The 26616-nt window shown below is 39.3% G+C and overlaps 1 protein-coding gene and 1 long non-coding RNA gene across 2 annotated transcripts in view; one reads left to right on the top strand and one right to left on the bottom strand.

Moving 5' to 3' along the window:
• The window catches only part of KLF12 (KLF transcription factor 12), a 632776-nt gene that overhangs the window by 602531 nt on the left and 3629 nt on the right, over positions 1-26616 (bottom strand). The gene's annotated exons all lie outside the window — the stretch shown is intronic.
• LOC116467347 (uncharacterized) overlaps positions 12268-26616 on the top strand; it is a 118037-nt gene continuing 103688 nt past the window's right edge. The window contains exon 1 of the long non-coding RNA XR_004247769.2: positions 12268-12378. This is a non-coding gene — a long non-coding RNA (uncharacterized LOC116467347). The remainder of the gene's footprint in view (positions 12379-26616) is intronic.

The following is a 26616-nucleotide window of genomic DNA, read 5'->3' on the forward strand; positions in this document are numbered from 1 at the left end:
CCGTGCCCAGCCCACTTTTATTTATTTCTTATTTTTACTTTACTTTAAGTTCTGGGATATATATGTGCAGAACGTGCAGGTTTGTTACATAGGTATACATGTGCCATGGTGGTTTGCTGCACCCATCAACCGTCATCTAGGTTTTAAGCCCCGCATGGATTAAGATTTGTCCTAATGTTCTCCCTCCCCTTGCCCCCTACTCCCCAACAGGCCCCAGTGTGTGATGTTCCCCTCCCTGTGTCCGTGTGTTCTCATTGTTCAACTCCCACTTATGAGTGAGAACATGTGGTGTTTGGTTTTCTGTTCCTGTGTTAGTTTGCTGATAATGATATGCCTGGCTAATTTCTAAATTTTTTGGAGAGATGGGTTCTTGCTATGTTGTACAGGCTGATTTTCAACTCCTGGCCTGAAGCAATCCTTCAACCTTGGCCACCCAAAGTCATATAAATTGTAATATGATCAAATTTTAAAAATTCCATTCACTTTGGGGGCTTGGATAAATTATGCACATTATTTTGAACAGGAATTGAAATATGCACTATACCATCTTCCAGTAACGAAGCCTTATTTATTTAGTAAAGTTTCATAATTTACCACATCTAAATTTTGCACATTTCTTCTTATTTTGTAAGCTTATTCTGTGGTTTGAAGATACCTTAATATTTATCTTAACCCGATTCCAGCATTATAAAAGGTAAGATGTCTTCCTAATAAGCCTTCCTACAAATGACTTGTGTTTTTCTATATAGGATACAGGACAGGCAACTCTTCATCTTATTTAACCCAGTTGGTTTGACTCAGCCAAACCCATCTGTCAGGCTATTCCGTTTTCACTCTCTTTCAGTTCTCTTCACCATACTTGAACCTAGTCTTTTGTTCTCATGGTTTTACCTTTAACTCCTGCTTTCAGAGTGAGTTGATTATCTTTTGCTTGCAAAAGATGATTGGAGAAGCAAAGTTCTTTCATGTCTGGAAAATAAAGTGACTCTATAAACTTCAGGTACCCACTGCTGTCCACTGATTTAGCTGGATCTTCTGGATGATGCCCATGGCAGTGCCCTTGATGGGCCTCTGGTATGTTTCTCAGTCTACTCTCCTTGAATCTGCTTCATCTGTTTCTGTCTTGGGATCTGCCAATAGCCTGATGGCCTTGGCCTTTCAAATCTCATTCAATCTCAATCTGGTTCTCCTCTTGCTCTCTATTCTCTTTTACTATCAAATGACTATATTATACACGTCTTCACATTGCCATTCGCAGTGTAGCTATTGCTTTCATTTCTCAGGCTACTGGATCACCTCATCTCTGCACTTTCTCTTCTGCTACTACATCTTTCTTGAATTTGTTGGTCTAAATAGGTACCTGGTGGAATGCACATGGCCTATATCGTGTTTGACCATGTTTGTGAAGTCTTCTTGACCTGACCAACAGGATGTGGTTCCTCCCTCATTCAGACTCTTGTAAATCTCTTTATGTCTTCCCTGGTAGTCACGGTATTCCCTTTTGTATTATTCAGTAAGTGTTTAATGCCATGTGCCAGTTGCTAGACTAGATATTGAGAATACAAAAATGAATAAGACAGAGTAGCTGCCATCAGGGATACCAGAGTGGGCAGAGAGGCATGTGAAAATAACTGTTAGTATTATATGGAAATAAACATGGCTCAGGGGCAGTAATCATAAAGCAATTATAGATTATTTCCTGGAGCCTCTTACAATGAACTCTATAGGGCTATTCCTTCCCTTTTCCCTGGATGAAAACTTAGGCAGGAACTGTGACTTTTAAAATTTGTTCTTAGGGCACAAAACTCTCTCTCAATTTACTAATTAGAATGTCCTGTCTCATAGGATGTCACAAGGTCAGTCGTGCTGTCCAGTTGAGGCATCTCCCATAGGTGCTCCGACACATTTCAGGTTGGAAGCCTGAGCCCAAAGGATGGAGAGTAGTTGACTTCTTCCTCTCTGCCAAGCACATCTACCCTTCCACATGCTCCTATTAGTGAAATTTTCTTTTCCCTTCAGGGTTAGAGCTGATGGAGAGAAGGGTAGGAGGATAGATAGGTTGGGGCAAGCTATATCTTACATGCCTGCTACTATTGTGGGTTGGGTGGTGCTGTTCTCTGGTTCTGATGTGTGTTTAATCTGGATGTGTTCTCTTACAGGTGCTCTCACGAGTTCTTTGAGACCTCCACCACCTCTGGCTTCCCAACTTTCTCTGCATCCCCTCCCTTGCCTCAACCAATTTCTGACGATTTCTATTTCTATTTGGGCTGATTATTTCCTGCTCCCTCAGCCCTAGGAATCTGGTGACAGCTGCCAGTTTATCTCTGGTGAGGTCTATTCCTACTTGAGGTAGCTTTCTGGATCAGGATCTAAGATGACCAGAAACAACAGCTTTTTCACTTATTAGGCCATGTCTGGCCCAGTGGAAACTTTCATGCGTTCATCACCGACATACCCTTCTCCTTATCTCCATCTAAATTCTTGGTCTACATACTGATCCCAATTCAGCAACAACTCTCTTTCCTTCTTCCACAAGCGAACCTGTCAGCCCAGGTTTTACATTTTAGGTTTTCCAAGCTAGAATCAAGACACCAGTCCACAGTGTCTTCCAAACAGCCAAGGACACATATTAAATCCTTGTGTTTGTTCCTAAAAACCCTCTCTTTTGACTTGAGGCAGAGAGTGAGGACCACATTGCACTCCAATAGCTGTCTCCAAAAATCCTCCTCAATCTCTACCCCCCACCTTTTCTCACCTCTTCCTAACTTTTTAAAGAGGGCTATTATCTTAGAAGCTGCAAAATTAATTTTCTGCCATGGGATATTTTTCAAATCTCACTTTGAAATATAGCATCTATTAGTTTCAGGCCTCAGCCAAAACAGAGAAAAGATCTCATTTTAATATCCAGTTATATAATTAGTGTCATTGTTAAGAACACTAATTAAGGAACTGTTAAGGAATGTTGATTCTCTGGCTCCTCTTATTCAATAAGAAGATACCCCCCACTGCTTTCCATGGTGGGGAGATGACTTTGGCTACTTTTGCCAGGAAGAGGTAATATATCTTTTCCCATGGTTACCCAAGAAGCTCTGGCAGTATCAACTCTAGTGAAACTGGAGACAGCCTGTATCCTTTGACCACATCTATGTACTATTAGGTCATATTACTCTGCCCAAACAGGTTCTAGACTCATTCTTTTCCTCTTGGACATACCTGTCCTTAAAATCCCCTGGGGGAGAATCTCTTCCATCACAGCACTGGGATATTAAACCATAATGGGAGGTAGGAAGCCCCACTGTGCACTTTAATTTAGTTGATGCTAGACAGCTCTGTCTAAAGGTAATGCATTTGGCTCTGATCTTTGTGCTAGACTCTTGGCCTTCTATCCTGAATGTAAAGTATTTTACATTCTGACTTCCATGACTTCTACCCTAAATGGAAGAAATGTTATGTAACTCCCCAACACTAACCATGCATATTGGTAAAGTGTGGTTTAACCTTTGGTGGGTAAGAACAAAATTTTTTTTTCCTGCACAACAATTTAGTATCTCTCACAATGGTTTGAAATAAACAGAAATTTTGTTGACTTTTTTTTTAGTCATAAGTGCTCTTTGAGGAATATATTAAGGGCTAAACTTAATTCAGCACAGTAAAGTGTTGAACTGAATCAGCACAGTAAGCACAGTAATGGGAACATCAGTTCTGTAACCAATGAACAAAATTGTAAAAGACATGTCAGTCTGGGAGTTTACCTTGAACAAAAAACATGTGGTACAAGAAAACACATCAGGAGGTAGTCCCATAGTGGACTCAATAGAAGAAGAGCACGGAGTACATAATGGACATTGTCAAGTGTTGCTAAACTAGTTTGATTTGAGATTTTAAGGACCCTCAAGTTCCATGTTAAAAAGCTTTGACTTATTCTCACAGTTAAAGGGGATCTAAGTCTTGGGCAAATATATGAGAGAAGGTGAAAGTCTCTAAGAGCGGAGGGATGCACAAGAATGTTATCTTAAGCACAGAGGACCAGAAGTGTTGAATACCTTTGGTCTGGACAATGGGACAAGGAATAGATTTTAGTAATATTTCTTGTTAGCAGCCTCTGTAGGATATCCTTAGGGTTGCAAATGGGCTTACAAAACTTCCTTTTAAAATTTATCCTGAGTGGTTGGTGAGCATGTTAATAATTGTTATCATCTATTAAATTCTATTGTCATATAAATAGTTACCAATCCTCGCAACAATGCTGCAAGCCAGTCTCATATCTGCTTTGCACATTAGGACACAGTTGCTCAGAGAAGTTAAGAAACATGTCCAAGTTTCCAAAAGCATGACTGCAACCTGATATGGTCTAATGATCTTTTTGGTTAGAGTGTAATGACCAGTTTTGTCCCTGCTACACCCAATACAGAAGTCCCTGAAACCACTGGAAACAGGTTAAACAGTCTGTTCCTTAGACTTCTGATTAAAGGTGTGGTCAGGGAAGTGAGCTTGCCTTATTACCTGATTTACCCTTAAGCCATATGAAAATACACACTGGAAATTTACACATCTATACACAGATTGTTCTCACAGTGGTGAAAACTGTGCAACTTTGTCGGTAGTCAGCGAGGCTAATGAGAGACCCAGTGGGGAAACACATCTTGGGATCAAAACATGATCTCTGGTCACATTCTCTAGTTTTCTGCAAGTTGGTGGTAGAAAGTACGCTCATGGAGTACCCTCGTGGATGGAGTCAGACCTAACAGTGAAAGAAGCTCTGGTTTGCAGCCACCCTATGAAAATCATAGCAAATATTGTTTTGTGAACTCTCCTATCTACCCTTTTCCCTAACAGATGACGAACTGTATGTAGAAACTACACCACACTCATCTTTTTTTTTCTTTTTTCTTTTTTTTTTGCCAAGGACTGTGCCATAAAAACTGGCACAGAAAAAGGGAGGAAAACAAATTCAAGAACATATTAACCTTATCTGGAACCACAATCAGATAGCCACTACTTTTGATATGTCTGATACTCTCTCCCACAACCACTTTACAGTGGGGTAAAAACTATTTGTAATCCATTACTAATGGGTTCTTATGCTTCTCCTAGACTTATAACTCCCATGGTCTTGTATATAATATCTATACTTTGCTGTATTTTATTTTTCTGCACATTTCTCTTTTCATCTTCCCCATTTTAGATCTCATTTTAAAAAGAATGATTTTTAAAACTCTCTTCTCTATTTCTATTAAAAAGTATTATCTTAAGACGCCCACACACTATTTCTTACCAGATTTCATGAGTTGTTCTGGTAGAAATTATACTTGCTGGGAATGTATTGGCCTTCCCTGCTGGGATGATGAAGTAGTTTTGCACTGACTGTCATCAGAGACAAAGGTGAAAGGTTATTCCTGTCCCTCTTTCCCGCAAAACGTTGAGGAGATAAGAATTAAGACTTAAAGAATGTTAAAATATTTTGGTGTGATAAGTGTGGATGCAAGGTTTTTAAAAATTAGATATGGCATAGAGTTATTAATCAAAGAAAATCAATGCTTAGAGAAATAGGAATAAAGTAAGTACTAGGGTATATATTTTATTGTAAGGTACATTAATTGCTTTTAACTATATCAAAGCTATAAATACATTTTAAAAATCAGTTAGAATCTAAGTTTAGAAACAGATACACATTTTCTTCTGTCAAGGTAATGGAATAAGGCTATAGAATGAACAGCATCAAAATATGTACAAATTCAGTGGCTCACATAAATCATTTTTTGATCTATGTGCTTGGTTACAAGACATTCTCCATTTTGGAAGATTGTTGCAATCTTCTCTGTGGGTGTGGGGTGGATATTTTTCTTGCACGATAATTCAATATCTCTCACAATAGTTTGAAATAAATGGAAACTTTGTTGACATTTTCTTCAGGTAGATGTAAAATTGTTTCTACTAAACATTGCTAGCTTCTGTAAGGGAGATTTCCTTGGAAATTCTTATCGGAGAGGGCTCCCTTCTGCATTCACAAATAATATCCTTTTCCTCCGGAGCACCTTCAGAAGCACAGCTCAGCCCCCAAACACCAGGGATCATCTGAAAGTTCAGCTCAGTCAACCTTAGTAAGGTCAGTCAATTACCGGAGGAGGTTAGGGGAAGGTGGGAGTGGGACTTGCAATTTGACCATAGCCCTAGCAAGTATGACTCAGTTTCTAGTGGCAACAAGCTCCAGGCTCCTCTGTGGGGCAGCTTCATAATTAAATGTTAAAATAAAAGTGCTTTTCTATGAAGGAGAGCATACTTTCCTTCCCAAATTCTAATTTAATATTCATCTTCAGAGCTCACAGCTTAGTAGAAAATTCAGTCTTAAGATTCTGCACACTTAAGCAGGTAGTATGTGATTAAGATGATGCCTTGGTTGCAAGACTTTTAAATCCAGTCTTCTTCCTTGCCACATACATGGTTTATGAATCTTGGCGATTGGATCTGTGTATTTCCTCTATGTTAATACCACATACTATTTTCAGTGTTTTCTGTAGATTCACCCTGCAGGGGTGGGAACTGAGAGGGTGAAGCATGTTAATGGTCTGAAGTTCCCTAGGGCTATAGTGTGATGATGTTAAGATCTTTTCACACCAGCATGGTCTCAGTGTGATGGGGATGCACCTCCTGAGAGGCTGTGTGATGGAAATTCAGATCTATGGGTGACTGCACAACAGCATGTGCAGAAAAGGAAATATGGAAATAATAACTTCAGGGAAGAAGAAAGAGCAAACCAAGGAATAGAAATGAACCAAAGAACCAAAACTGAATAGAAAGGGTAATGAAATAGGGATGGGTCTCAGAGGTTGGGGACCTCTATTATGGTTTCAGTTCTATTAATGAATGCTGTGTGACTTAGGGCAAGGCACTTAACTTCCCTGAGTCTCAGTTTCCCCCCTGGTTATATACTGGCTATATGATTCATGAAGTATTTTATGATTCTAACCTCCTAGTGTTCTATTTTCTCTATGCTCATATTTTGATTTTCAATGTGTTGATAGATTTTATTGTAGCAAAACACAAGTGTGTCTCAATTCTTTATGACATATTGTAATGATTTAGCAAGACCGTTAAAAAGTGTCCAAAAAAGACATAAAATTCACAATATTTCTCTACCTTAAAAATGAACAATATGCACATGAGTTTACAACCTACCAATTTGGAGAAACCAGAGGAAATGTAGACTGCAAACTGCACCGAAGAGTCTTTTCTGAGCAAATCATCTAAGCCAGTTTGAAAATGTCTTCCAAAAATTCAGACTATGTTGTTTTAATACTTGCTATATATTTTCAACGTTTACTTCATGAATATTCTAATGCAAGTAAGATGCTTTCCTTTGATTACTAAAACTACTAGGAAGAAATTAATAGCATAATCCAAAATTTCTGCAAAAATCCCATTTCTATTACATGCTGAGCCATAATTTGGAAAATAGTAAAACACATAAAAATGTGAATAAGTCCAATGGAATAACCCAAGAGTTTCATGTTAATAAAACAGAAAAATCGATTCATCTAGACAGGGTATAAACTAAAGATACCTACTACATTCCATGCAGATACTCCTTTACAGGTATTTTGAGCTTTTCCTAATTAATGAACGAGTATGCACTAGTGGGCAGACCAAGCATTAGATTGGAAGTCAGGGGAATTGGGGCTGTATTTAGAATTTTTCATTCCTTACTCCATAAATTTCTGTACTCTCAGCCCTTGTGTCTCAGTTTCTACCTCTGTTAAAATGAGGATAATGATACTCACCTGACTAGTGTGAGATGAAATTATGAACTCTTAAAAACTAAACTCTATGCATTTCTAGAAAAAATACATGATTATTACTATTTCACTGAGACTGAGGCTTTTGGCAAAAGTGTCATCCATAAGTGTGTATAAGTCTTTTTTTTTTTTTCCCAAGATAGAGTCTCGCTCTGTCACCCAGGCTGGAGTGCAGTGACAGGATCTGGGCTCACTGCAAGCTCCGCCTCCCGGGTTCACGCCATTCTCCTACCTCAGCCTCCCATAGCTGGGATTACAGGCACCCACCTCCACGCCTGGCTAATTTTTTGTATTTTTAGTAGAGACGGGGTTTCACCGTGTTAGCCAGGATGGTCTCGATCTCCTGACCTCGTGATCTGCCCGCCTTGGCCTCCCGAAGTGCTGGGATTACAGGCGTGAGCCACCGTGCCCGGCCTAGTGTGTTTAAGTCTTGTAAGTTCCTTGGAGTCCTTGAAAATTTGCAGGTATAGCTATGATCTTATAGGGAGTGGACCCACCCTTAATGCCCTCAGCTCATCCAGCTGACCAGGCCTTTTAATCTTAGAGTGAGGCTGAATGCCAGGTGAAAAATCAGGGGTTCTCAATTCCTTAAGACAGACTCAGAAACAAAAAGTCTTGAAGGGGGACATGAGAGTGTTATTCAGAATGCAATCCTCAGCTACTGTGGTATAAGCCTCCTTCTCAAAGAACAAATGTAAAATGGCGTGATGATTTTTGTGCAACACAGGACTCCTCAGGATGGTGAGTCAATTGGCTCACTCTGCTAAGGTGATCCCTCCGTTACAGTGCAGAGCCACATCTTCACCTTGAAGGCAGTCCAGTCTTCCTTTATGGAGTAGTAGAGTCAGAAGCCAAGGCCCATTTCCTTCTGGCTGTGCCCAACTTGCTTCTAATTCATGGCTCCCTGACAAAGTGACAGATGGATCCAATGGCTCTAAGCCTGGTGGGCAATGGTGGCTTTGGAGGTGAGAGGAAGGCCTTTCAATGGGAATGTCAGTGAAGGGAGGACATGTGAGAGGGATTTCTGTGCATGTTCTCAGCTTTCATATATACTATGAAGTCCATGAGAATTATGGACATTGTAGTATATTTACACTATGGTATAGAATTATGACAACATTCTCACTTATGCAACATCCCACATCCTATTTGAAAGTGTAAATATGTTTTTTTTTTCACCCATTGTAAGTAGGGCCTTTTGGGTAAGCATGAGCTCCTTGAACTGTGAGCTAATAATTTCCACTGTCATGGCCTTGAGATTGGAGGTTTATGAAAGTTTCTTTTAACTCATCAAATTTCTCTTGTATGGAGGAGGACAAGTAACTACATGAATCGATCTTCATAGGGCACATGGTTTTTGTTGTGGGCATGTGAAATTCACTTACAACCCCTTAGAACATTTAAATAAGATCAAATGAATATAGCCAGCTCTACCTGATTTTTTTTTTTTTTTGACACTGTGGAGAATTTGGCTTCTTGTTAATTGCATCTGCAGTCTCAAAGCTCTTTATAGAATCTTTCATAAGTGATATTAATAGTAATGGTGTTCTTTTATTAATAATGCATAATAACAATAGCTGGCGTTAAAACAATATTAGTTAAGCGATTAGAGAAATGGCTAGAGTTGCGGTTAGAAAATGGGCCTGTAGACATCAATACTACTAAAGTCATTTATCATTTCTCTCATAAAACAGAAAGAAATATAATGGCCGCCTAAGCTCTTAATAAAATTCTGCCACAATTGCATAACTGCAGACTGACGTTTTTATTTGTGGGAGCATCCTTGGTGGTATTGTGTGATGGGGCATCCCCAGGAGAAAGAATAGAAAATAGAGGATTATTTGCATAATTTCCCTATACTCCCTGTGATTTTCTTTCATTCTTCCCCATTTGTAGTTACCATCCACAGCAGAAATGCAAGCAGAAGGCCTGGTTTCTAGTCCTGATTCTGTTACACAATGGCAGGTGATTACATGACAACATCCCTGAGGCTCAGTTTCTTTCATCTGTGAAATGGGAAGGATTACATCTATTTGATAAATATTTTATTGAGATTGCAAGGTAAAAGTGCACCTATTCATGCTTTGTAACATGCTCTAAAAGAGCTATAAGCATTTTCCTAATAATTCTCAGCCAAGCCCTGAAGCCAATGCACTTCTTTCCCAGGCTCATACCTCTGTTTCCAGCTTCTACTCTCCTACCTCTTCCTATAGTATTTCACAGGCCCAGAGTGCTTAAGTTGTCTTTTTAGGCACAAGAAATCCTCCCATGCACACACAAAGTTAGGACTACCTTCTCCCCAACCACTACTCTTAGCTCACTCTTTCTGTCTTCCAAAGGATAAGTGAAGATAAACATGATGAACAAATTCATCATAAAATGCTGAATGTTGATAACAGGGTCATTTTACCTCCGTTTTTTCTCTCTCTTTCTCTTCTCTCTCTCCTTTCCTTTCTTCTCTTCTTTCTAAGAGGGTGTGCCACACTGAAATGGATGTGAGGTAATGTATACAACGAAAAGTACCGATAAAAGTACAAATGTGTTAAAACTGTAATATGATTAAAACAAGGTAGGATGTCACTATTCAAATAACATAGGATGGATGGAGAAATTATACAAGACAATCTAAGCTAGGGAAGCAACTGAAATTCATGACATTTCAAAATATTGAGCTTCCAGGAAGACAAGATGAAAAGGGAAACAGTAAAAAGCATATTCAGGAGAGACAAATTTTCTCTAACGTAATTCTTAGAAAAAATTATCATATGCACATTCTTGGTGAATAAATTAGAAGGCAGGTAATACCATCCATGCAGTCTTTTTTTAAAAGTAGGGATAGCCTTCATATGGGTTTGTTAAAAAAATTTTTAGCACTGATGAAATACAAGCTGACATCATGTTTACAGGGACTCCTGGGGAATTACAGGGCCCCCCATACCCCGGCTAATTTTTTTTTTTTTAGAGAAGGGGTTTCACCGTGGCTCGATCTCTGACCTCGTGATCCCCCGGGATTACAAGCGTGAGCCACCGCGCCCGGCCGAATTTGCATTTTTAAAGTGAACTCTGATCTTAATCCTGAGATTACTTACAAAATCAGCATCTGTGGTGTTAGGACATGGAGGCTGATTTTGTAAGCAGAGATCTTCATCATAATAATAATTTTATGCACTTGCTTTGGCTTTGCACATGTATTTTCCCATCGTGGTTGGATTCAGTGTGCCTTCCATGAGTTTTATGTCTCTGTCTGGTTTTTGGAATGGGGACTCAGTAAATGGAGGTAGAGCCTTGGAGAGAATAGTCCAGAAATCATTTAAACCAAGCTGTAGCTATCATTTTAATGTCCCTTTGAAGGAGACAGCCTCAGAATTATTTCACATATAGCCTCTCAAAAATATTTTAAAGTAAGCTTTATAAATCATTACATGGCTCTTTCCAAGCCCTGGTCCCAAAGGTCTGGTAAGCTTTAAATCCCTAGTGACACCTGCTGGGCAGACCTCCGCTCACTGCTGCAGGCTTTCCATCAGCCTACCTCTTCTTTAGCATGCAAAGCTGCAGGCCACTAGGTAAGGGGCTGGCTGCCGCTTCCACAGCTTGCAGCCCGTCTGCTCATTGCTCATGCAGGTGACCTCTGTCGGCAGAATCCTGTGCCAGAGTCTCCCCAGCGCTCTCTCGGAGAAATGATTTCCAACCTGTCCAGGCCCCAAGAAACAAACAGGGATCTATCAAAGTTGAGAGAGAGAGAGAGAGAGAGAGAGAGAGAATCCACCTCTATCCACCCCCAACCCCAGCCCCAAGTGACTAAGCTGCTTCTTTGTCTGAAAACTGGGAGGTGAAAGATGCTACTTGAGCCGTATGTTTTGTTCAAGCACAAACCAAATTATGCTATACTTGCTTATATCTGAACATATTGGTTTATCTTACATAGAGTTTAATTGATGCAAACTTGAACTTCAGTATGTTAGATTTTCAGGGAAAACACCATCCCTGTGATTTAGATTGCTATGTTTTTCTTTGAACAAAGCAAAGAGGAGCAAGGCAATTACACCCCTGCTTCGGTTTATTTCCTCCATATTCAGCAACCATTATAAAAATAGTGTTTAACCTCTTGTAGTATGACCTCTTGTGTCCTCTACTGTCCAATTGCACAATTTCTTTCTGAGCCAACATCTGCATCCTTGGACAGAGCAACTTGTGTGCAAAGTCCATGTTAGCTGATCAAGCATGGCTTTGTTTGCACTTATTCACTGCTCATCCAGCACTGCGTAAGTGGTTTTGCATATTAACTAAGTGCACAGTAACCTTCCTTTACCTCCTTAGAGCTCCACCCCCCTCCCACCCGGCCCAGAGAAATCAACACTGTTACTCGCTGAGGAAGCTGCCAAGGGGTTGCCATGGTAACTGTTCTGCTTTCAGCAGCTACTTTTCTGGTTTGAAGGGGGGAAGGAAAAAAAAAACTGGGGAGAACTAGGCGGCTTTCTGATCAGAGTTCAGATAAAGAGGGTCACAGTAATTTGTGGACACTGACTAAAATAACCCAATGGATTTGAGAGTTACCGCAAAAGAAGCAAACAGACAAACTAAAGAGGTAAGTCTAGTGGAAGGCAAATAATTAAATTATTTGGTAGTGGTCTTAAGCTGAAGCATTTCAAGTTTATATCAGTCCAGCTCATCTAAGATGCTAATTTATGAGTCTTTTCATTTTTGTCCAGAGCCAAACACAGACGATGAGTTTTATGGGATTATAAACGGCAGAGAAGCGAGGTAATGGGGTAAAACAGCAGCAGAGTGGGACTCTCTAACATCTGAAAGTCATTTTCCAAAACTTCATTCAGCACAGGAACAATGCGGCATTCAGGCAGAATGAGCTGAAAATGTGTGGTGCTCCAGGTCAAATCAGCAACCTCTGCACTCCTCTCAATAGAGTGGGGAGTGGTTTGCCAAGGTAGGGCAGGAAACAGTCTGATTTCAAAGGAAGGGCTAGGATTAGGCAGAGAACCATGCAGAGTCAAGATATGGAAGCCTCCGCAGCCTAGACTGGTGGGTTTCAGCAGCAGTCAAGATATGGAAGCCTCCGCAGCCTAGACTGGTGGGTTTCAGCAGCATACAGAGAGCTGTGCTAAAAGCCGCTCTAGACACCTTGTTGGTGGGATTTTGGCTGCTACCCAGAAAAGAGCTGAACAGTGATCCTTGGCTGAAAACTGGCAGGGTGGCGGCAGGGCCGGTCACGCAGCACTAGGGGAGTAGAGCTTCACCCTTCCTGCCTCTGTTCTGCCAGTCTTCCCAGTCAGCACCTGCTCTTCACTGGACAACAAGCTTCCTGGCGCTCCTCTGCATTCAAACTTCTCTTGCATTATTTATTCACTTTAAGGAATAGCAGTGATGAAAACGTAGTACCCGAACCATCCTCATCTAAGCTACTATTTTCCGAATATTTATAGCTTTATTTAGAACCTAACAACCGCTACAACACCCAGATAAACTTAAAGGAATTTTTATATATTTTTTCTAATTTTTTTTAAGACTAGTCAAGTGCAGTAGTGAGGAAGGGTGAAAGGGTAGAACAAAGAGTTCAGTCTGTAATTGACTGCAAACAACCAATTGAGATAACTCACTACCTTTGGTCCAGCCAGTTAAAAGGAATTTTAAGTTAGAGAAGCCATATAAGTACAGAGAGATGGAATGGGATGGTAACTAAATGAGAATGTCATGTCGTTCTGGTGACATTGTCATTAATGTGTGGTGACATGGTTATTAATACTCTCAGTGGAGTAGTAAGAGAAGCTCTAAGCTCTCAGAGGTTAACACCTCTTTAAGGACATGCAATAGTGGAACAAGGAATCTTGAGTTTGGAGCAGAGAGAGCTTAGCTACATGCATGCAGCAACTTGTTTCTTACCTGAAATACAGCCATTTTGGCCCAACTCCATATTATGGCAGAGATGAGAGGTTTATAGTCAACATTCTGTATTCTTTTGTCATTTCCATCATTTTATTTGTCTTTGACATGTAGAGAAATTTTGAGGTAGAAATAGGTAATAAGGGAAGGGAAAAAATGTAAATAAATTCCCCAAACAGGAAATGACCAAGGCAAATATACTCTACAGCAGGATTGAAAATTTTACATGGCTTCTATATAGAATGATTTTCATAGATGACAACAGACAGTGAAACAGAAGTTTAAAGAGAGAAAATAAAATAAGGCCAAAGACCTAAAGCATTTTATTCAGGCAAAGTTGTGTGAAGTCCCAGAAACTAAACTAGGAAAGGAAGAGATATATCATTAAAGGACAGCCACCTTACATTGGAGCCCTCATAAGTTAAAACAAAATCCTAAGAGTTAAAAACTTGAGTGGGCTCTCTCGTGTATCATTGATGTAGCTGGAGGCCCTATATTATATAACAGTAACAGGATACAGGATGACAGTTCCTCACAGACTACAGTAAATGTGATTAAATTATCTTATCAGCTTCATACTCCTGAGTATTTCTACAATGCCAGAAAACCATCCATTAATCTGACCTGTCTGCTAGACCCCCAGACAGCATGGGCTAGAGGTATTAATATTCAAAGAAATTTGCCTCTCAAATGGCCGATTGGAGGGATACCAAGTTTAGTCTCTGCAGCCGTTGAGACCACGAATGAGACATGGAGAAATAATAAGGGGGAAAGAATAAAAGCAAGAATAAAATTCAGAAATTTGCTTTAACTCAGCCACAGATTCTTTTTCATTCCTTTCCACTGACCTGGTCTAATTCCAGCAGCTATTATCCCAGTGAAACACTGCCACAGCTGAATTTATTTTTATTTTGTCTGCTCAAAGGCAATGTAAAGCGAATTTGAGAGCACATCACCTTCAGGGAAAAGACTGCAGCATATTACTCACTACCTCCCTCCACCCCTCTGCGTGAAAAGGTTAATTTGAATAAGGCTGCTGCTTCCACAAATAGAGCAGTAACCAGCACACACAGGAACCGCCAATGAGACTGTATTTCAATGATGTCATACTTATACCTGCCTCTTATTATTTGCTGAGTGGTGACAATGTGTTCCATGAATCTCACGTATTATTGGTTAAGAGCCCTGTCATTCTGAGTACTTCTGGAGAGTTTTAGGCACTGCAGTTTCTTTACAAGCCCAGATTTTTTTCAGCTTCTGCACTTCAACAAACTGTTGGAGACGGCAGAGTATTTTAAACATTGTTGTCCTGAAAACAAATATAAAAACCTTTATAATTTATACCTGATTTACATGCCATCAGGTGCTAGGTCCATTTGCACAGCAAATGCAACATAGGAAAAGTCTGTTCTTTGTTAAAATAAATGAACAAACAAACACTTGGACAGAACTTTCACTGAAGTGTTTCTAGAAAGAGTATGCTTAGCTTAATATTGTCCCACTGGCCTAACTGAAAACAAACTTATTCCACTTATTCTACAGCAACAATTTTTTGCCCCAGCGAGCAGAGCTTTCTTAAAAAGAACTTGATCTAAAATTTACCAGTTTCTAGGACACGGGGCATTGGAGGAAGGAAAACCTACCTGGTTTATTTTTGCCCTAAGTAGGTTTTATTTTTAAATCAGTTAGGTTTTTGTGCCATTAAATGTGTGCTTCAGGTCACTCAGATTCCTAGGCTTTTCTGAGAAAACTCCTATAAATAGGTTTGAAAACTACACTACCTTATAATGAAGCTGACAGATAAATCAGTTGTGTATGAGTTAGGAATTACTCAACTAACTGAAACATTCAAATAAATATTCTGGTCAGCATGAGATGCAAGTGTGATTGGGAGGCCAGGAAGAAATGTTGGTAGTGATCTTAAGCTGAAGCTCAAAAGTCTCATCATCTATGGTGGCAAGTGAGGCCCCAAGCATGGCTCTCTGGGCAAAGTCACATCCTCAGAGATATAGACGACAAGGTCAGGCTGTTCATTGTCAGTTGGCGAAGCAGAACATATATGGCGAAGGTTAATCCAGTCCACAGGCAGGGCTGTATATTAAATGCTCCAGTGAGAAGGGCAGGGCATTAAAGGAGCAACTTGATTTTTACTGGCAGAGAAAGACTAGAAAGTGTTAGTGTGTAGGAGAATGAGATGAGAAAGGATGACTTATATATGGAATAGACCTCCCTGACTGGATATGTATATATGTATATACACCTTAGTGAGACAAATCTGGAAAAGCAGGCACACAAATCAGCAAAGATGATGTAAATTAGGAAGAGGTAGAAAGCACCAGATATTTTGGGCATCCATACCTCAAATTCAGTTGCTAATATCAACTATTTTTGAAATCAAAATGTCTTCTCAGCTGTGTATCAGAACTTATTGTCTGCAGAGTCTGATCACAGGTTAGCTGGATGTTACACAATTTGATTATTTTATACTTTAAATAAATGCTTTACAATATTATTGTAGACATTGGACATTCAACGAGATGCTCACTGTGTTAACAGCATGGGAAATGAGACCAAAGTTAAGTTTAATTGCAGTAAAAAGTAGAGAATAGACTACTATTCTATTAAAGTTAGAAGGACCTAGAGCCGTATCCACTGTACTTCAACTTACTGGTATTTCCACCAACAAAGGGCATGTGAATTTTGATTCAAGAGATCTCTCTGTAGTAACAGCGTGGTGTTGAGTACAAGGGCCTTTGCTGTCAGAGAGACCTGAGTTCAAATCCCAACTCCAACAATCAGTAGCTTTGCAACCTTGATCATTATATTTAATCTATCTAAGCTTCAGTTCTCTTGAAGGATAATGATGATACCCAGGCATGGGATGGGAAGATTGTGAGAATTAGACTGAATAAAGTATATATGTTTTGTTAGCATAGTGCCTATCTCAGTAAATGAAAGGATTTCTTTTTCTTTCTTTCTTTTTTCTTTTTTTGTATGTTTGTGGTTTTAACTTTGTTATGTCCTTAAGGTCCTTCAAGAATCTATATGACCTGTCTCCTTACTGATCATTTCTCGTCACACTTTTTCTCCTATACTCTATCCCAGCCATACTGACCTTCTTGCGACTTCCCAAACAAGCCTAGTGTGTTTTGGCTAGAGGACTTGACTTTGCAGCTCCCCTTGCCTGGATTGCTTCCCCTCCCAAGTGTACCTTCGTCACTTTCTTCAGGTCTCAGTTCAAATATTAACAAGAGAAATCTGACTTAACACCCTGCCTGAAATGGCTTTCCTATGACTCTCTTTCCCATAACACCATGTTATGCTTTTCCATTGCCACTAGAGATGATTTTATGTTGTATTTTTAATTTGTTTATTATCTGTTTTGCTCTCTTGAATGTCAGGTCCATGTGAGTAGCATCTTTGTTCGCTCCTGAACCCGGAGCCTAGAAATGTGCTTGGACATAGCAGATTCCTAAAAATCATTGTTAATGAGCATTAATGAAGACAGCAATAGGAACTCTGAAGTTCTTCAGGACAGGGGTACAACAGGCACATAGGTGCAATGGCCAGAAAGGGGATCTGAACACCCCTGTCTCATACCAAAGCTGAGAATGTGTATGAGCTTTTCTTATTGAGCCAAGAGGAAATATTTCAATTTACCCATCACATTATATGAATGAGATGTTAAGACAATGAGAATATACAGTTTTAGTATTCTTTACCCGAAGGGTACCAGTGCTCATTAGGGTAGATGAGGTGTGGGAAGCTGGGCCAGAAGAGATTCCAGGGAAAATCCTGGGTGAAGATTTTTAGCTGGTGTATCCTTTCTGAGGTCTACTATTTTTTCCCTCTTCAAATTCTCTCAAAACCTGTTCATGTTGGCTGTGATTCTCATGAATTGTTGGGTACAATCGAGGGACTTTGAAAAAATGAGAATTGGAGATCAGATTAGTAAATGCAGGAAATAATAGTAAATTCAAGAATTCCAGACATTCTCAACATTACACACACCTACACACATATTAATATGCATATGTATGAAATGAACTGATGGAAGTGTCACAGAATATTTTAAGATCTTTCTGTTCTCTTTCTCAGTCCATCGTAGTGATAAAATAGACTCTCTTCTGGATTTCTATTTTCCCCAGTAACTGAAGGACAATATAAGAAGGCATCCAGCTTACGTAAGCATTATCCCTGCTGACATTCCAAACGAGCATTTCAAATGCCACCTAATCATTCACTTATAGCTTGGATTTTGGCAGTCTTTTATAAAACACTGCATTTGAAGGAGCATCTGCCTTTTATATATTGGCCATGTTAGCACCTGTGGCTGCTTCTTCTTCTAGAAACTTCTGAACATGGTAAAAGTCATATGAAATAAAATTAGTGCTAACCAGAATGCTCTTAAAAGTGTATAGAGTCATGATTGAAATTCTGAATGTAGAGCCCATTTTTAAAGAAAATTGGCTATCTCCTCTCACCTCTTACTCCTCCACTACCCTCAATGTTAGTTCTCTTAGATTAGTGCTTCTTAAACTTTAAAGCATCTACAATCACTCAACCATCAAAGGGACCTTATTAAAATAATACACATTTTTCCAGAATGCCGGGAGCAGGGCATGAGATTTGGCATTGCCAAAAACTTCTAGATGAAGCCACGGGCTGGTCTGTGAACCACACTTTGAGTAGCAGGAGTTTATTTTTATTTTTATTTGTATGACTTTATTGGGTACAAGTGCAATTTTGTTACATGCATCGATTGTGTAGTAGGGAAGTCAGGGCTTTTAGGTACCCAAATCGTGTACATCGGACCCATTAAGTGAAGCACTGGTTTAGATGACATAATGTCACATGTTTGGCTTTCTAATCCCCCAAATTAATAAGATAATTTTTAAGGAGGTCATTTACTATTCTTTTTTTTTTTAGACAGAGTCTTGGTCTGTCACCAGGCTGGAGTGCAGTGGTGCGATCTCGGCTCACTGCAACCTCAGCCTCCCAGGTTCAAGTGATTCTCCTGCCTCAGTCTCCTGAGTAGCTGGGATTACAGACACGCGCCACCATACCCGGCTAATTTTTGTATTTTTAGTAAAGACAGGGTTTCACCATGTTGGCCACCATGGTCTCAATCTGCTGACCTCGTGATCCACCCGCCTCGGCCTCCCAAAGTGATGAGATTACAGGTGTGAACCACTGTGCCTGGCCTCTTCCACATACATTCTATTGTAACTGTGTTAAGAGATTTTGTTTTGAGGTATATTCACATCCCATTGGTAACCAAGCCATTTTGAGTTTAAGAAATGTTTCTCTCTTCTTCATCCCCACAGGCGCTGCCTCAGCTGAGGCCTTCCTCATTTTTCCCCTGCAAAGCAGTAATAACCTCCAATTTATCTCCCAAGCCCCAGCTGCACCTCCCTCCAATCCATCATCTCATATTTTATCTCCTTATTTTTCTTTCAAAAATTGTTTTGATGAGCTCCTTTCCTGATTAAAGGCCCCTGCTGGCTCCCCTTGCTTAAAATAGAGGTTGGCATAGGCTCTGTCCCCTGACAAAATTGGGCTGGAATACAAGCTCCTTCAATTTCCTTCTATGTAACGTTGGGCAAATTGCTTAACTTCAGAGAGGCACACTTTCCTCATCTGCAAAATAGAGATACTACTGCTTATCTGGTAGTGTTGTCATGATTTAGATGGAGGAGTGTAGGTAAAAGCATCTAGTGTATGATGGCCATAGTGGATGTTTAATAACTTAATTACTCCTCCCTCCTCCTTTCCTTTCCAGCCTGACCAATTTTTACTTTTCTAACATCTTTCTTTTGAACCTCTTTCTTCTTGTCCTGCCTCCACTCCCTATAAGCCACACATACGAATTCTCCAGCCCCACTGGACATCTCATTTCCCAATATATCTGTGGAAAGACTCTTCCTTCTCTCCTCCAACCCAGAAAATCCCCTTTGATTTGCTCTCTTCCCTAAGGAGCCTGAGCCTTTGTACTTGGGCAGAATTTGCCACTCCTTTTTGTCCTCCCAAACCACTGTGATTATGCCTCTTTCAAAATATACTTGCTGTGATGTGCTGTTGTGGTGTGTTGTTATGATTCGTGCTCATGGCAGTTGCCCCAAAGTGATTGTGACCTCTCAGTGGCACGGACTTTCCCTTATTTTTTGATTCTTAATGATTCAAGCATTTGTTTAATAAAATAATAGAATCAATATATGTAGTTTAAAGAAATGGATGCTGAAATATTATATTCTAGAAATGATATACAGAGAAAAATAATTCTGAAAGCTTTCCTGGACTAAAAATAGTGGTTTAGAGTACTGATCTCCATTTTCTTTTCTTTTTAAAATTTATTTACTTATTTATTTTGAGACAGGGTCTCACTCGGTCGCCCAGGCTGGAGTACAGTGGCGTGAACTCAGTTCACTGCAACCTCCACCTCCCAGGCTCAAACAATCCTCCCACCTCAGCCTCCTGAGTAGCAGGGACGCTAGACATGCGCCTCCCTGACCAACCTAATTTTTTTTTTTTTTTGTATTTTTTAGCAGAGATGGGGTTTCACCATTTTGTCCAGGTCTGGAACTTCTGAGCTCACGTGATCCACCCACCTCAGCCTCCCAAAGTGCTGGGATTACAGGCATAAACCACTGTGCCTGACCTAATCCCCATTTTTACAGCACTTTTTTTTCTTTTAAATGTTCAGGGCTGGTTTTAAATGCTTTGTGTCCACCATCTTTCCCAATTCCTTGATTATTCTTTGTCGTAGGTGCTATAATACCTATTTCACAGATTGAGAAACTGACATTCAGAAAAGTTAAGTAGCCTTGCATAGTTACATAATTTTAACTGTTAGAGTGGGGATTTGAACCTATATTTTCTGACTCCAGAGTTTATTTTCTATATGGTACTATCTCATGCAATCTACTGCCATAGCCTGGTTTCATCTTAAACGTAGATGAAAAGTGTGGGTTAGTGTCTTTATTAGAGAAAAATTTGTGGAGCAGGTAAGAGAACTGTCTGCAATAGTCACATCTTTGAGTGGTTGGAGATAGTTATTAGGTAGATAAAACATAACTAATGAACTGTAAAATTCTAAAATCTGGACACCTCATAAATCCTTTCATTTTCACTCATTATTTGTTTTGAAAAAGTCATGAAGCAATCTTATTCCTGAAAGAAAACTATTTTAATGATGCCTTTTTGACTTTCAAAGGTACTTTTCATTTTCACCATACAATACTTGCACAGGAGATCCTTACACAGATAATTTTCTTGACCAAATCACATAAGAGAGCTTACTCCTCTAGTCTCAAAGAAATCAAGCTAAACCCTAAGCAAATCATGCAAATTGCTGTGTGTTATCCTATCCTAGGAACTGCTATTTGTAACAGACTGTCCAGGTATTTTCAGTAGGGAACTCTTGTCTACAAGAGCCTACAGATCTGGAGAGTAATTGTATAGCTAATTGCATCTGCAATTAATGACAAATTTGTAGCTTGATGAGCAGTTGTGATCCCAAGTATGTTTGAAACCTCTTGGTAACATAGCAACTATAAACTGCCAGAAAAGTTCTCATGGGAAGACTCTTGGAATACACAGTGAAAGTCATTCATTCATTCATTCATCTTATCAACCTCTTGGAAACCTCTCAAACTTAGACATAGACATTCAGTTAGGCCTATAGGGTTTCTGTATTTATTGAACCTTTTGAGATCTGGAATATGCCAGACTATTCAGAAACAGGAAATTGATCCCTGGAATAGCTTAATGCCTAGACAGGATTTCTCAAAGTGTATTCCCTGGAGCACTATTGCAGGGCCTATTAAGATATGTCAGGTGAGAAAATAGTGTTTTAAGGCCAAATATATAGAGAAACACTGGGTTTAAAAAATTCCAGCAGATTTCTTTTCTACTGGACTTCTCTGAACCTTTAATATGTCACTGTGTGTTCTGACTCTCCTGGAATAGTAGTTACTGTTTGTTCAATTTGCTTTGTTCAGGAAGTATCTCAAAAACAGTAATCTGCAAAATAGGAAGCACAAGCTGGAAGTGTCTCTATAGGTACTGTGGAACTGTGGGCAGCTGTGTTTTGCCCCCTAGGCTTTTGATAGATTTTGTCTAGCTGGGAGCTAATATCTTACTCACTGGTGTAGCACCATTGTAGCAACTTTGTGCAGATACAATGTCAAGAGAGTAATAAACAAAATCCTACCTAAAAATACAAAGAGGCAAAGATAAATAAAACACTGGTATGGCCCATGTTATACAGAGATTTCTATAATTATAAAGAAAGAAAAATTTTAAATCGAATACATTCTGTATAGCATCTTAAACATATGTTGAGTGAATTCCTTTGGACAAACTTGAAATCTTATATTTTCTCCACAGTATTTCTAAGAACACTGTTAATTTTTATGTAATGCCAAATTATCACAGGTAATAAGAATTCATTGAGGAAAATGGGAGAATTTATATTTTATGTAATCAAACATTTGTCATGTTTCAGAAATCAGGTTATGAATGTCTCTATGTCATTGTCTCTTTCTCTTCTGAATCGTTCCAACTGGAAATCAAGGTCTGCAGTCGCCTGTACCGTGTGGTCAAGAGAAATGAAATGAAATATATTCTGCTATTCTCGTAGCAGAGTCAATGTAGGAGATTCTAAACCCAAAGTTAATGTGAAGTCCTGGTTTTATTATATTGTTGATAAACATACATACTCTGTCACTACAGATGCCTGAGAGTTGTCTGTCAAAGTAGTTTTATGGCATTTAAATACTTTTCAGAGGAATTTGCCTGAAAGACATTGGGTAAGCAATAAATTGTGTGTCAAGGAGAAGAAAGGAACATGGGGTTGCAGATGGATATAGAAGTAGATTGTGAAATTGGGCAGGTGTCATCTGCTGTTCCCATGTTTGGTAGGTGAACTTTACCTTCATTAAAGATGCCCTTCTAGAAATTAAAAAGTTGTTCTACATTTCAAATGCTCCATAGCCACATGTGGCTAGTGGTTTCTGTATTGAACAGGGCAGGTACAGAACGCCTCCATCGCTGCAGAAAGTTCTATTGAGCAATAGTGTTTATATTAATATACAGATTTCAGACCTGTATGGGAGTTAGGAGTAGGAAAAAAGAAGAGAGGCTAAAATGGCAGGGTTTTATCAGCAAGTGGTAGATTTTGAAGTTATAGAGGCTGGAGAAGTATAATGTCTTAAATTCTTTAGAAATTTAGAGCACTATAAAAAGAGTTTTATGCCTAAGAATAAAGAAGCATTAAAAATATGGAAACATGGGAAAAATAGATTAACATTTAGCTCCGTATTTGGCATATTCCTGCTTCTTAATATATTACTCTTAAGGAAGGGAAGAAGTTGGCTTGTTTTGAAGCACACATTTTACATGCCTAATTGAAACCAGGGACTCCTGTGCTCAAACAGCATTGTGAGAATTCAATTCCATGAGGGCCCTCAGTCTACTATATTTGTCCAAAGATTACAGTTGGAGCAACCTCAAAGAGCAGAATTCTCAGCAAGGAAAGAAAAACGAATGCAATGGGTAAGTAGGACCATGGCAGACAGAAATTCAAGATCTGAAGGAAATGCGGGTGCCCACATAGGCCCATCTGCAGGAACACTGTTCCAGGTATGGGAATTGGTTTATGCAAAGGCCCTGAGGCTGACACATGTTTTGGACGGTTCAATAAATAGCAGGATGTTTAGTGTGTCTGGAATTGAGTGAATCAGAAGGAGGGGGGAGAAGTGGAGGTCTGACAGGAAGGTGGAGTAGAGTACCGAAAGAAATGCAGACTTTTGCAAGAGCACTGGACATTCTCTGAGAGATGGGAAGCCACTGGGAAATTCTGAGTGGAAGAGCAATGTGACCTGGCTCAGGCTTTGCTGGTGACTTTCTGTCCTTTCACCCTAAATATGCTTTCACAATATCTTTTTATTTGCTTACTTCATAAATTGGAGTGGAGATACACAATTTTGTCAGTTTTGTGGCAGTATTTTCTATCAAATTTGGGGCAGATTTCATTAATTATAGATTTTCCACTGTTTTTCAAATAATATCAACCTGACTTAGGTTACACAGCAATGATCAACAGAAGCAAATGGAATTCAGGTTTCTTTACATCTCTTAATACTTGCCCCCTTTTTATAAACTCTCCCAGTGTTAAGGGCTAGTAAGACATATTTTTTGAGGAATTGCCATAGAGAGTTTTGATGAAAAACTTGCAGCATGGGCATGCAGGGAGTGAATTTAAAGCAGAGGAAGCAGAACTAAAGAATTTTCAAGTAGTGTTCCTATTTTCTATTTCTTCTTCTCCTTTTTTAAGGCTCAAGTATTATTTGGGCCAATGGAGGGCCCGAGCAGCCACTGCATCCCCAAGCCTCTAGCTCTGTTTCTTCAGTGCCAGCAGTTCAGGAAAGGAGAAAGACAGACAAAATAAGAAAGAGGAAGAGGAGAGGCTTCTAGAAGTTCAGAAAGAAGTAGAGAAATGCCGAAAAGCTTTCACTTCTCTTTTTCCCAGCCTGGGACATAGAAAGCAGACTCCCTGCATGTAAAAAGTATCCCTAATGGAAAAAAAAATCATTGTATAAAGGAGAAATCACCTTTTGTCCCATGAGATGAGCTAATTGGGTATCTTTAAAAAATTTCAGATAATTGAATAGAGGAACTTATGCAGAAAAAATATTTTAAAATTTTCTTTTAGAATGAGAGGGGAATTTCAAGAAGAGGGCAATAAAAAATGCTATCATCCTCGATAATAAAAAAAGTGTTTATTTAATCAAATAATCTATTGGCTTCCTGACTCATACATCTATCTCTATTTGTTTTAGAGATTGTTCTTGATTGCTGGCATATTACTTTCTTTGGTTCTACACAGTAGCCATTGTTTAATTCATGATAACATGAACAAGAATGGGGTTGTTAAAGATGACCTCTAAGGCTTGAAGGTCAAAGAGATTATATAGAAGCAAGAATCAAGGACAAAGCTGTAAAATTCATGTTCAGGGAAGGTGTGGTAGGGGTGGGTGGTTGGACTTGTTTCTTCACTTCTCTTTAAGTCTGTCTCTGGGCTGTTTTCACTTCAATGAGAAAGACAGCCATCACCTTGCCCCTGCTGCCTAAATAGATCACTGCAAGTTTGAGGAGTAAAAGATGTCATGCCCATGGCTTAATCTAGAAGTCATTGCGTACAGCTTTTTATATAAAATTCATCCTTGCAGTTTGAGATTAATTTTCTGTTTGCCGTCTGATAGTAATGTTGAGGAAATTTGAATTGTAAAGATTTTAATAATCATTTGCAATAAAGATAAGTAGTTTTCAGAATTATCTCTGGAAGCTGATTTAAGGGAATTCAACAGTTAGGCCTGGGTTCCTGGGATGGGATTGAGAAAACAAGGTAGGCTTTGAGTCTTGGAGGACTCTCACAGTACTTATTCAAGCAGTCGCTCTTACAGACTGACATTGACAAATAGAGAACTTCCTGGGACATCCTTTGGCTTAGGACAATGATTAAGCAAATATTATCTTCATGAGAAAATTTCCATCAGGTTTTGGTATGTTGAAGATTCACTATTATATTTCTAAGTGCCTTAGCTTCTTAAACCATGTTCTGAAAATCAACTAACTCTGCTGTGTTTTAAAAAATTTTCTGACTCACCTACCTTTTATTTTATTTTATTTTTGTAGACATCTGCAATGAGGAACAGTACATCTAGAACAGTATTTCAATATGGCCCTTAGCTGTCTGTCTTAAATGTACCAGATCCCTGATTACTTTTGCAGTTAACAATGTGAACCCAGAAAAATCCCTAAATGGAAATCCTAGTTCTCCTAATCACCAGCACTGAACACTGTACAATAAAGTCCACCCGAAATAAGTCAGGGCCATAATTTCCATGATGACAGTCCCCAATACAGCGTTTTGTTATTGTTTCTTTCAAATCACTAGAATTCTTCCCATGTGCTGTCATATCTTCAGATAAGAGCCACATGGAGATTAAATGTGATTTTAAATGAACTTTTACAGGCCTCTATATTTTCTTCACGGGTTTTATTATTTTTAGAGGCAAGTGATGAAAGGTTATTCCCTGCAAGATCTAGCCAGTTAAACGTGCAGCATAAAATCCTGAAGCCCTGCAGTCAGACACAGAAGAGCAAAAGGGAAAACGAGAAAATGTTCCATTGGGGCTGCAGCTTTTCAGAGTATGCAGCAATGATGTCATTTGTTTTCACAAAACCCAGTTTAAATTTGTTCCTGCCTTTCAAGAACTGCAGCAGGGAGCATCTGTGGAGACTCCTGCATCCCATATTTCAGGGAGTTAGAGTGTACGCTGCATCGGAATCCGACCAATCGCAGTATTCTTGCCCGCCCCAATTTTCATTTGTTCCCCCTACCTGACCTGCCCAGCACCCTCTCCTGTGTTACAACTGCAGAGGCATAGCTCCATGCCTTGAAGGGTTTAAAGGAGAATAATAGCACAACAAAAACTTACTTCTGATCACCCAGGGACATTCATTTCAATGAAAAATAACCTCCAGGAATAGATCTATCTGTGAAGGGTGTTTTTGGTTTGGTTTGGTTTGGTTTAAATGATATCTTAGTCTTTTGTTTTTGCAGGCCCTAAGTAGCATTGGGGCCATCGTAAGAAGCAAGAAAACAGAAATCCTAGGCTATTGAACTTTCAGGGGCAGAAGCAGGACCTCCAAGTTCTATACCAACAATTATCTTTTCACAAAGCAAATCACATTTCTATGTATATAGTCATATGTGATGATTGGAAAATAAGTAATGCAGCAGAAACAGCATTTTAAAAACTATATTAAAGTGATAGAGGGAGATGATGGTGTGAACTTCACTTACAAAAATAATGGATAAGATGCAGAGTGAAAAAGATAGTGTTGGTTAGCATGTCACCTC

The sequence above is a fragment of the Hylobates moloch genome, unplaced genomic scaffold (genome assembly GCF_009828535.3).
Source record: "Hylobates moloch isolate HMO894 unplaced genomic scaffold, HMol_V3 SCAFFOLD_4, whole genome shotgun sequence".
NCBI classification, from domain to species: domain Eukaryota; kingdom Metazoa; phylum Chordata; class Mammalia; order Primates; family Hylobatidae; genus Hylobates; species Hylobates moloch.